Here is a 12716-nt window from a genome sequence, read left to right as displayed (position 1 = left end):
TCAATGCACAAGCTTTTTCCAAAGCTCAGTTTACATCGTCTTTACTACCATGCCTTTGGCTACAGCATGTCACGTGGCCAAGCCTGGTATCATTGTGAAAGGGTGCCGATATGGGAAATCTGAACTACTGGAGACCATTGATGTGGCTATTTACCACAGCAGAGATGTGATGTAAGTCTCATGAGAGGGCGGGCCTGGACAAGAGGAACAGCATTAATGTAAGGATGACTCTGGAGGTAGTTAACTCTGTAGTTAGCAGACCATTACCTGTATTTCTCATGGCTTCCTTTTCCTCTGTAAAGTGGGGCTATGTTTTGGATATAAAGGGTGTAAAGAGTTGAAAGGGGATTTAAGGAGAGTCATGAAATTTGAAAATATTTGACAATAGAAAGAGGAGAGGGAGCTGACCAGACACATGTAAAAGATGATTGCTATTAAGTATTCAACGTCCTTTTTAAGATTTAAAACCACCAAGTTATAATGATGTTTATCAATAGGTTGTTCTGATTTTGTTCCAACTGTGCTCAATAACTTGATTATAGAAATGGACCACGTATAAGGCTGAAAGGAGCCAAGGTTAGAATTTTATACAGGGGGGTGTTGTTGAGGTGGAGAATTATAGAGTCCGGGGATGATATTGAATAAAACCAAGACAGGAGGACATAAATTAAACATGAAGTTAAGTTTTTGGGAGCCTAAAAAATTCAACATGCAAGTTGTAGGACAAAAGGACTTGGAAAAAGGAGGTCTGTGGTCACATAGACTCCTGGCTATTAGTCATATGGACGAAAATGGGCTATTGGTGTTCGTGCTCTCGGAGAGGAAGGAGCTCTGGATTGGTCACAGAGTGGGCTTTACTGAAGTAGGATACATGTGGGTAAGGACATTAATGATGAATGTAATGAAACGAGAAGGGTTATAATGTATATAACATCCATGTAGATGTTGGTGTTTCTCAGGAATAAGACGATGACTAAGAACCGCTAGTTACAGAACATGCCTTCCTTTTCTAAGGAATGTTTCTCAGACTATCCTCCCTTTAGTAGAGAAGATGGAGGCTAAATCGGCCTTGGGTAAATCTTTTGTCTCTCTGTTTTCTTTTGCAAAGAGTTGCCATTTCACTTCCTTTTGGGAGGTTTCCCTTTTATCATTAAAAAAAAACCAACCTATTGATGACTGAAATTCCTTCTAAGCCTCGGTGCATTCAGGTTTAAGACCTTGTTACACTATTCCAACAGATGTAAACTCCTACTTTCCCCCATTCATCTTTGCTTTAGTGCTCTTAGTTCTAGCTTTTACATATGTCCTTTTGAAATCTGAGCTCATCTGAGCACTCCCTTGTAACTTGATTGATTTCTTTAAATGTCTTTTCATTTTCTTCCCCACTTGCACCATTCTTGGGGCCACATTCCCTTCCAGAATCTTTGTTCCTGAGCTCTTACCTACTTTTTATCTGAACTCACCTCCTTCATGAGGGTTCTGCCCTCATGACCTAATCATCTCCCCAAAGCTCAGCCTCCTAATACTAGCATCCTTGGGCATTAGGTTTTCAAAATACGAATTTGGGGAGGACACAAACATTAGGACCATAGCCAAAGCCTCATTCAGCTGCAATTCCATCAATTATATCTATCAGGGAAGAACAGATTTTAGGCGACAGGATACATTATTAATCCTACAATTTTCAAACATGTGTCCCATTTCTAAACCATATCATCTGTAGTGCACTGTGAACATGCATTTTAAATTTATGAATTGTTTTACAAACAGCACAATTATATTTTGGCATTGTAGATGTGCATGTCAAAAGTGGAAATTTGTGCTCTTGGATGTTTATAATATGCCTTAATTTTTATAACTTTGCTTAGGATTTATTTATTTTTGTAAGCTGGAGAATCTAAAAGAGGCCATGGCTTAGATGTCTCTCAAATTCTGAGAGATCTTCGTACTATGAAGATCAAAGCAATGACTACAAATGCTCCCTCATCTATGAAGCACCTCACAAATGAAGGGTTCTGACCATTTGTCATGTGCTCCTGGTGTGTGAAAGGTTCAGATTTTATACAAATACCTCAAGCACTTTGCTCAGGGGTGTGCCATGGTGGGTCTCTAGGGGGTCAGAAGGATGCTGCTGAGGGCTTCCATGAGGGAGGAAATATTGCCACAAAAGACCGCTTAGCCTACATCATAACTTCCCTTCAAATACAAGCCTATTTGTCAGGCCCTAAAATTTTTAAATAAGATAACAGAAGATAATAATTTGATTCAGAACTTATCCATTCTAGGACTTTCAGATCTGAACTGTCAATTTAGAAAGGATGAACCAGGGACAAACAATTGCAGAAAATATATTAAGGATGAAAAAGCATAGGGTTCCAAAGCAGAGTACAGTGGTTAAGGGCTCAGGCAGAGTGTGCACCTGCATCTCGACTCCACTCCTTCTTTCTGTGTGTCCTTAGTCAGTGAAGCTGCCACTCATCTGTAATGTGAAGAGGATGACAGTGTTTTGTTCATGGTCTCAGTTTGAGGATTCAATGAAAGCAAGCATGTGAAATAGCGCATGTTGCCTCATGCATATTAAGTGTTTAGTAAATGTAAACTATGGTTCACTCTCTAAAAGGAAGCACAGTTAACCATGCCAAGAGCCACACCTCTGACTACGCCATTACATGGTAGAGAAGTAGAAACATGTATCTGTTTAAACATGTTAGTATGTACCTGTGGATACTCCACTCAGCTGATTGTTGATTCTGCTGATGCCCATTTAAAGACCAATATTAATGCCAACTGACAGAGTTTTCCATGCCTACCATGGCTTTTCCCAATATTCCAAGCCCTGATTTTCTTGACAGCCTCTCACTCTAGAATCTAGATGTGGATCTTGGTCAAAGTGATATTTAATTGAATATTAAAAACAACCAGAAGCAATAAAGATAATTTGAACATCATTTAAATTTTAATAATTTAATATTATTTATAATAATTTTAATATTAGTTTAGAAGGGTTTTGTGACCTAAGTAGGCTTTAAAATGAGGCTTGAAAAACTGGTAGAGTTTGGATAGGTAGGTTCTAGAGACAGAGAGCATAGCTTGTAAATTTGATAAGTGCAGGTACAGAAATGGGTAAACCAGAGCATGATGGGTTAACAGCAGGCTTGTATGAGAGAGAGAAGTAGGGAGTACTGTTGGATCTTCAACGTGGGGCACAGGTGAAATATATGATAGGCACAGAATGGATTCTTCTGGAGAGATGATGATGATAAGGAAATTTTGAAATTTATTATGATGCATGAGAACAAAAAGGCGAATACACTTTCTTGAGATTAGTTATGTGAAGCAAACAGTCTTTTTTAAAAAATTTTTTAACGTATTTTTGAGAGAGAAAGACAGTGTGAGCAGGGGAGGGGCAGAGAGAGAGAGAGAGAGAGAGAGAGAGAGAGAGAACCTGAAGTAGGCTCCAGGCTCTGAGCGGTCAGCACAGAGCCTGATGTGGGGCTCTAATTCGTGAACTCTGAGATCAGGACCTGACCAAAGTTAGATGTTTAACTGACTGAGCCACCCAGGCACCCTTGAAGCAAATAGTCATTAGACCTCTTTAAACTTCATGCATCTTGTGAGATACATACGAAGAAGAGAAAGCTAGGGATTAATCTAAATCTGAAGGAAAAGGTATGCTGGATTTCTCTTGTAGTTATTGCTTTTCTTGCTTAGGAATTGATTTTCTCTAAATAAAGTGTGCTTAAAAAATATCTCGGGTAAGTGGAGTTTTCATGGAATCATATATATTCCTGACTATGTCAGGCTAGATGAAGTATTTACACAGCCATGCATTCTTGAGATTTTTTGGTAGTACTTGTTCAGTATGAGGTTGAGACATATCTACTTACATAAATTAATGTTCCTATTTATAGTGATTCACTTGGTGGGAACAACAAATTCATTTTCAAGTGTAGGGTGACCTTCATAACCTTTCCACTAAAAAGTAAATAGTAGTGCATCATCATGCTTTTTAGGCTAACGAGTACTGAGAAGCAGGGGAGATTTCCTCTTCTTGTTTTTCACTATGACACCCACTGATCTACACCTGGCACTCTGTAATACGCATGTGTTGTAGATTACAACTGATGAAAGGTCCTGTGCTGTCGGCCCAGCCCATGCTTTGCTATGTCAACCTGTTGGCAAATTATAGCTGTGAATCCTGCCAAATGAGTCAGTTGAGATGGAAACATCAATTTGAGATGATGTGTGCTTTCTGTTGTAAGAATACAATTTAGGGACATGACATGATTGTCATACATTTACGTTTTAAATTTAAGAGTCACTGTAGAGGAGGCACAGAAAGAGAAGGATGGGAGAGACATTTATCATTTCATCAAAATGTCAAATATTTTTATTTTATTCAAAAGAGAATAACTGCTACTTGGTTTGAAACAAAAGCTAAAGAAAACACTGAAGTCTTCTAAAAGGGCCAAGTTATGTCTTCTTTATGTGTGTAGAAATGTGTGTGTGTGTGTGTGTGTGTGTGTGTGTGTGTGTTCTCTGATTCTACCCCTCTCACTCCCAAATAAAACAAATCATCTCTGATCTGAAACTGGGGATGAATAGTAAAATGACTTACAAAAAAAAAGAGTCGCTGCAAATACATCAGGAAACAAAGAGAGAAAAAGTAAATAGGAAGATGATTTGGCAGGATATGCATTCATTTAATCTTTCATTCAATAATCATTTATGGAGTGAGCACTATGCCACATGCTGGTAAATCAAAGATAAAAGATAAGCCTTGACTTTGAGGATTTCTTAGCCTCATAGAGGAGAAAGGTAAGATTAACCTACAGTAACAACATATAAAATTATCCAAAACTTTCTAGTGAATATAAAGAAAATTACTTGTTTTTGTTGCATAGATTATATGCCTAATGTCAAATAGCTTAGAATTTTGTGTTCTTTTTATTGTTTGATCTTATATTGAGAGGTGTAGGAAAACATCATAGTTTTAATTAATGCATTAATGAGCAGCAAAGGCAAAGTAATTATGTGAATGCATGTATCATTTAAAATTTTTAAATCAGACCTGATTTGTGAAACTATTAACTTCTATGATTGTTTAGTGTCACAGATATCCCTATTAGGATAGAAAATAGGACATTTTTCTGATCTTGGAAATTAAGGATGAGGATGGTGTTTTGCTTAGTGTTGAATCCTAGTACTTATCTCAGAGTCTGGCACATGTTTATATCCCTAATCAGTTATGTGGTGAACTCTCTTGTTTTCCCACTCTCTTCTTGTCTCCAAAAGCACGCTGGATTTTGTTGAGGCCACATCGCACCACAGTTCACTCAGAGAAGGTGTGCCAGCCCTGTGAGGTAGATCATGGTTGGTCACAAGAAGCCCATTCCCTTTTGGTAGTGGCTGGTCTCATGGTGGTCATGCTGTCTCCTTTAGGATGATGAGATGTAAGGACAAGTATGCTCAATGCTTTCCAGAAAAAAAAATTTCCTATCCCAATCGGAAGAGATCCAGAATCCCTTCTTCTCTCCTTGAACCTGTTGTGTGTGTCCCTATTGTAGAAGCTGTGGAAGCCATGTTGTGACCAAGAGGAGAGAGCCAGGAGGATTTCAGAGAAAATGATCCAAAGCTCTCACACTGTTGTGCTTCTTGTTATTAGGGTGACGGACCCTTTTATATTGGTTACTTTTTAAAAATCTTATGAAAGAAAATATTTAAATTTAAATTTATTCTAAATTTGATATACTTGGAGGATTAATTATAATTTCAATAAGTTATCATGAAAGTCTTTTCCTTATTTGACAGTTAAAACATGTACCACAATCCCAAAAGTGCATTCTAAGCCTCTGGTTTCTGGGTTAAATACACTAATTAAACTATCTTATTTTATTTGTTTTGTTTTGTTTTTAACATTTTTTATTTTTGGGACAGAGAGAGACAGAGCATGAACGGGGGAGGGGCAGAGAGAGAGGGAGACACAGAATTGGAAACAGGCTCCAGACTCCGAGCCATCAGCACAGAGCCTGACGTGGGGCTCGAACTCACAGACAGCGAGATCGTGACCTGGCTGAAGTCGGAGGCTTAACCGACTGCGCCACCCAGGCGCCCCTAATTAAACTATCTTATTAGTAAACTTGGAAAAATAATATTCTACAGTAAAGTTTTGTGAAGGTGGTATTTTCCACCTCTCCATACCAGAACCCTCAGCTTGGTGCCCTTCTCTGTGGTTCCAACCATGTCCTCTGAGCACTGTGGAGGAAGATAGCTTCACTCTAGACTCCAGCTTCCTGGCGGTCTTGTTCCTTCCCTTCTAATTCTCTCACTCTCCACAATAGTCCATCAATCCTTCTCAGACTACCCTCATGTCTCCTAGCCCCCCCCCCCCCCCCACCATCTCTGCGATCCCTCTCTACAAGGGTTACTTCAATTGTGATGGGAATGCATAAGCTTTGACTTTCCTACTGCCCCAACTGTGTTAATCTCTGGATCCACCCTCGCTTTTCAGTCCCAGTCAGTCCTGAATAAGGCCAATTCTGTGCTTTGTGTGTTGCCTTAACTACCCCCCCCCATTGTATCCCAAATACATATATGTTCAAACACTGCATCTTATGGCTTTTCCCTAATGCCTTCCAAATATCTCCACTTTTCTCCGTCTTTATGTCATCACTGGGGACAAGCTGTCAATATCACTCACCTGGATTTTAGCATTAGTCTCCTAATTTATCTTCATTTCATGGGTTTTTCTTCCTCCGATCCATTTTTCATGCTTCACACAGTGCTGCTTTCTCAAAAAGTCATATCGAGTGCCATTCTCTTGCTTTAAGCTCTTCAGTAACCACTCATGGGCTGTAGGAAAAGTCCAACATTTTCCAGAGGTTCATGGGTGGCTCAGTTGGTTAAACCCTCAACTCTTTATTGGCTCAGGTCATGATCTCATGGGTCATGAATTTGACCCTTGCATCAGGCCCTGCACTGACAGCACAGAGCCTGCTTGGGATTCTCTCACTCTCTCTCTCTCTCTCTCTCTCTCTGTCCCTACCCTGCTCTCGCTCTCTCTCAAAATAAATAAATAAACTCAAAAAAAGGAGAAAAGTCCAACATTTTCCATAAGACATCTGTACATTTCCATTAGTATTTGGCTTGTTTCCTGCCAACAACTACCCCTTCACTCTCCACCCAAACACATGCACACGCACATGCATACACATACACACACACACACACACACACACACACACACACACACTTTCCTTTTTCATTGTGCTCAAGCTACACACAACTTCTTGGGGTTTAACACAAATGTTATGGTGTTTTTCTGGTGTACAAGTCCATGCAATTACTATTCTGATTGCTTAGAAAGTCTCTATTTTCTTTTTGGCCTTTAACTGCTAAATTCTAAGCTTCCTTTAAGTTGTTCTTATCCTTAGCATGTACTACACTATGACACAAAATGGAAATGCCAACACTATTTGTTCTTTGGAAATGTTTTCCTTTTGATAGATACTTCATAAATATCTGAGTATCATGCAAAGATGGTAAACATTACCAGCTAAGCTGGATGCGTAATAATTGTCACAGGAGTACAGAGGAAGATGTGATACTCAGGGATTATGGGCTGTCTAGAATCCTGCTTTCTTTTCCGATTCTCCACCAGAACCAATGCTGGAAGATAGTAGATGATCACTAAACTTTGGATGTACCATCACTGAAGGGGAGTATCTGGAGCTTGAAGGAAGGGATATATTTCTATAATCAGAAAATAGACAAAGTTAAATCCAACCTGTAGAATGGAGTCAGTGAAGTGTTATAGTTAAGAACAATGATATGGTATAGGTATAGTTATAGTTAGGAATGTTGTTATTGGTTTTGCTTGAGACATGAAGCTCAGTATAGATATTGATGTCTATAATACTAGATCAAAGAATTTGGGCAATATTCTATAGATCAGTGGTCACTAACAGTTTCACTCCATGGCGCATGTAGAATATGAAAATATTGGAAAGGCATATTGGGGTAAAAGAAGATAAGAAATCACTTGAAAGGGTGGTGGGAGTGAGGGTTGAGTGGTGGAGGAGCCCTCTGGCTGCCTCAGTCTCTGGCTCTTTGAGGCCCACATGTCCTGGTCCAGGCTCGATGTCCTGATGGCTCAGGGCATTGCTACACTAGCACACCTGTAATCCATTCGTAGCCCATATGAGCTGAAGAACGCTGCCACTGACAACAGAAAACTATCAAAGTTTGCAATGTGGTATTTAAGGGAGATTAATCTGACAATAGTGCGTATGTGGGGAGAGTGTTTGGTGCAGGAAGATGAGTGATTACCAAAGTTCAGGTGTGAAGTAATGCATACATGAAGTGGCATGACACAGTAACAACAAAAAGGGGAGTCAAGAGACACAAAATTTGATGGGAGATGGGGGAGGAATGATATCCTAGTATTGAGGCCAGATGACTAGGAAAACGATGGTCCTGTCTACTCACAGGACAAGAAAGAGAAAATCCATGGGGAGAACTCATTTCTGAAGAAGGACCATGTACTAGGCTATACATATTAAATTTAAGGGGACAGGGGTAAGCAGCCAAGTGGAAATGGAAGTCAGTGGAGGGGGGAGGATTAGAGACAGCAGTTATTTAAAAAAAAATTCTTATAATATTTTCTAGACTTTATTTATTTTGAGAGGGAGAGAGAGAGAGAGAGAGAGAGAGAGAGAGAGAAGGGCAGAGAGAGCAGGAGTGAGAGAGAATATCAAGCAGGCTCTGCACTCTCAGCATGGAGTCCTATGTGAGGCTCAAACTCATGAACCATGAGATCATGACCTGAACCAAAATCAAAAGTCAGATGCTTAACTGACTGAGCCACCTAGGCACCCTGAGATAGCAGTTTAAGAGTTATTTATGAGAGGTAATAGTTAAAATCATCAGAGTAGATGAAGGTTCTGAATAAGAATATCTAAGAGAAAAAAGGATTAAGCTTTAGGGCTACCATTTTCAAAGTATGGTCCCCTGACCACCATCAGCATCACCTGAGAACTTGTTTAGAAGTGTGAATTATGAGGCCCACCTCAGCCCTGCCGAATCAGGACCTCTGGGGGTGGAGCCCCAACAATCTGTGTTTTTATTAGCCTCCCCCAGTATTCGGATGCACAGTGGGCTAAGAACCAGTGCTTCAGGGTTATGTTCATGTTCTAGAGGCAGGTCAGGTAGATAGGGTCAAAAGCAGACGAACAAAGATCAGCCAAGGGGTGGAAGGCAAATAATAAATAATGAATAATGAAATCACAGATGAGTGAATTTCAAGAAGGTAAGGGACAATAAAGAATGTTCAACTAGCCCAAAGTCAAAAGAATGATTGGTGGTTGGGATTATGGGAAGAAGCAGGGTCATTAGCTTGTTATATGTGAGCACTCAATTTTATGGAGATTAAACAGTGAGTGGTGAGTGAAAAGCCAGCTGTATTGTTATAAATCGTTGTTTATAGTAATAAGGATAGTAAATAGGGCAATAGCACAAAAACAAAACATTTGGAGAATGTTTTCTCCTGAGATATAGGAGATACATCGGCACTTTTGTTAGCAGAAGGGAAGGTGACCAGACAGATGGGGAAGGGGAGGGGATGGGAACCACTGTAAGCAAATTCCTGCTTTATTCACTCTTTCTCCAATCTATATTTGTAAATATCTGTATTTATGTACCTTTATGTTTGTAACATGTTTGTTATTTGCCCATATTCATGATGTTGAGTGATTAGCATGCAAAGATTGAATTATCCAGGACAAGAATCACATAGAAGACAGAACAGCTAAAGGAAATAGCCTTCTATGATTAGTTGATGGATCTGCCTAGAGAAAATGAAAGTGTCCTTCAGGATTGATACTAACCCAGCTGAGTTACATAAATCCTAGAAAACATCCTAAGTTTTATTTTTGCTCATGGGTAAGGTGGTTCAGGAGGGATTTAAACAAACTCATTGCCATAATAGTCTGGTCTGTGAAACTTTTCCTTCCTTCCTCCTCCTATATTTCCATAGAAGCATCCCAATCTGTATTTACTGTATATAGTTTCTCGTACTCTAAACTTGAGCATTATATTTCTTTCAAATGCTTTTTGAGTTTTGTTTAAAATGAAACATCGTGGGGTGGGGTGAGCGGGTGGTTCAGTGGTTAAGCATTTGACTCTTTCGTCATGATCTTACGGTTTGTGAGACTGAGCCCCACATTGGGCCCTTGCACTAACAGTGTGGAGTCTGCTTGGGATTCTCTTTCTCCCTCTCTCTCTCTCTCTGCCCCTCCTCTGCTCATGCTCATTCTCTCTCTCTCTTTCTTTCTCAAAATAGATAAATAAGCTTAAAAAATAAAATGAAATATCATGGTAGAGAAGGTAATATTCTATTCATGCATCTATCCTTCTTTCCTTATACTAATAGTGTTATTATGTTTATATACTCTTTTATTCTTTTAGTAATTTAAATTAGCTCTCTGATGTGTGATCCTTGAGTTATCCATATTTATATGCCAACTCTCTCACCAGAAAAATGGGTGTATATTATGAATCCACTTCAAAGCATTTCAGGGATAAGAGTAAAAATAACATTTTAAAAATATAATGACAGTTATAACTCAAGTATGTAATTTCCCAAATAATCAGTACATAAAAATAACACCTTTTATTTATATTTAAATTGGTGATGTTGTGATTAAATGAAGCAATGTGCCCTATTTAATTCTAATTAGAATTTAACTCCCTATATTAAAACATCAACAGTTCTCCCGCTATCATTCATAGCATAGCTTATTTACAGAGGTCTACGGAGTCAAATTATCTTTCCCCCAAATTAACATATATATTACATATAACATTTATACATGTGTTTATGTAATATATATATAACATAATATATTATAAATATAACACGCACATGTATAACATACACACATATATAAAATAAAAGCATGTTTGAGGGAACATGCTTTTATATGACAGAAGTCATTCTGGCTTCCAAAAACAGCATTATAACACACACGCACGCACACACACACACACACACACACACACACACAATATTTGAGTTAGTCTGAGTTAACAGAGGAACAAATTCTGCAGTTCACAACTATTTATAAGAATGGCAGTGAAGGTTGGAACACATTGAGGAAATTGGCAGAATTTTGTACTCTCAAAAAGTCATTAAATGCTCTGGTCAGGGAAGTATGAGTGATTCTTGGAATTTACTCCTTCGAATCTTCAATTGTAAATTAGATCAGTAGACAGGATTAAATACTGGTAATATTTCCCTACTGATGGAAAATGAGACCAAGAGACACAGCTATTTTTACTTGTTTAATAAGAAAGAAGGTGAGAGAGAGAGAGAGAATATGTGTGTGTGTGTGTGTGTATGTGTGTGTGTGTGTGTGTGTGTGTGTGTGTGCACTAATGCCTACATCTGTGATTTGGGAAGAAGAATGAAAACAAGGGCTTATGGGTAAATTGACCTGCAGTGATTATTCTGATGGATACCTGGTAGACCTTGTGATTCCTGTTTGATTAACTATATGACATCATAACATGTAAGAACGTTGAATGGTTTATACTTTGGCCTATCTGAATTTGGATCTTTTTTTTAATGTGGGGTTTTTCTATGCATTCTTGTAAAAACACAGTTTACTCTGAAATTCATAGATAAAGATGTTACTCTTCTGTATAGATTCATATTTTTTCTTCTTTAAATGCATCTTAGTGACCCTTGCTTTCAAACTTTTTATTTTATGCATGATGACATTGCAGTATACAATATTTGTAGCCCTGTTTACATGCCCTGTCTTTTTTTCTTATTCTCACTATTCACAGCCTCATCATAATAGCTCATGCCAATCTCTTTGTAGATTTGAACCTGAACCCACCTTAATGATATATTGTTATCAGTTCATGTTTTTATATTTTCAAGATTTTATAGACTATAATTTTCTCTTACCATGTGATTTGGAGCTGGTCATTTAATATCAGCATACTTCGTTTATCTACCTACGAAATGGGCATTATCCATTATAACTCATGTGTCTCACAAGAATTTAAGAGAACTGTTATGTCTAAAGTGTTTGAGCTCCTATAAAAATAGACTTTAAAAATACTGGATATTATTTTGTTAATAACAATATAGACATCAAAGTCAATTGGTTATGCATAATTGTTTTCAGTTTGATCTTTTCATATTGTCTTTCCTGGATAAGTTGACTAAATCAATCACTAAAAATATTAGAACTTAAGGATGCATAATTATAGTAGACTAGTACTAATAATTTCATTATTTAGTTCTAATTCCTATGCTAATGGTTCAACCATTAACTTGTCTTTCAACAAGTTTTCCCCATCATTTCAGGTCCCTCTAAAGGTCTTAAAAATACTACATGAGATTAGCTTTGCATGTTCCAATAAATAATATTTTATTTTAAAAATAAGCTTAGATGTTGTTGTTTTAAACTATAATTCATCATTATGGCATTGCATATGAAAACAGAGGTTGTTCAGTCCTTTCTAACAACATATTCCTCAATGCAGGCTGAGCTCTGTCTACAGGTACGTATACTGACCTCATATTCATGCCAATTGCAGTTTGGGAAATCATCAGGTAGAAACTTTCTTTTCTATCATCACAAAATTTGACCCCAGATAAAAATAACAGATGTGCTTGTCATTCTCCCCTCTGCCCTTTCCACCTT

This window comes from Prionailurus viverrinus, chromosome B1 (assembly GCF_022837055.1).
Source record: "Prionailurus viverrinus isolate Anna chromosome B1, UM_Priviv_1.0, whole genome shotgun sequence".
Taxonomy (NCBI): domain Eukaryota; kingdom Metazoa; phylum Chordata; class Mammalia; order Carnivora; family Felidae; genus Prionailurus; species Prionailurus viverrinus.
The sequence above is the reverse complement of the archived record's forward strand: the minus strand, read 5'-3'. Positions refer to the sequence as shown.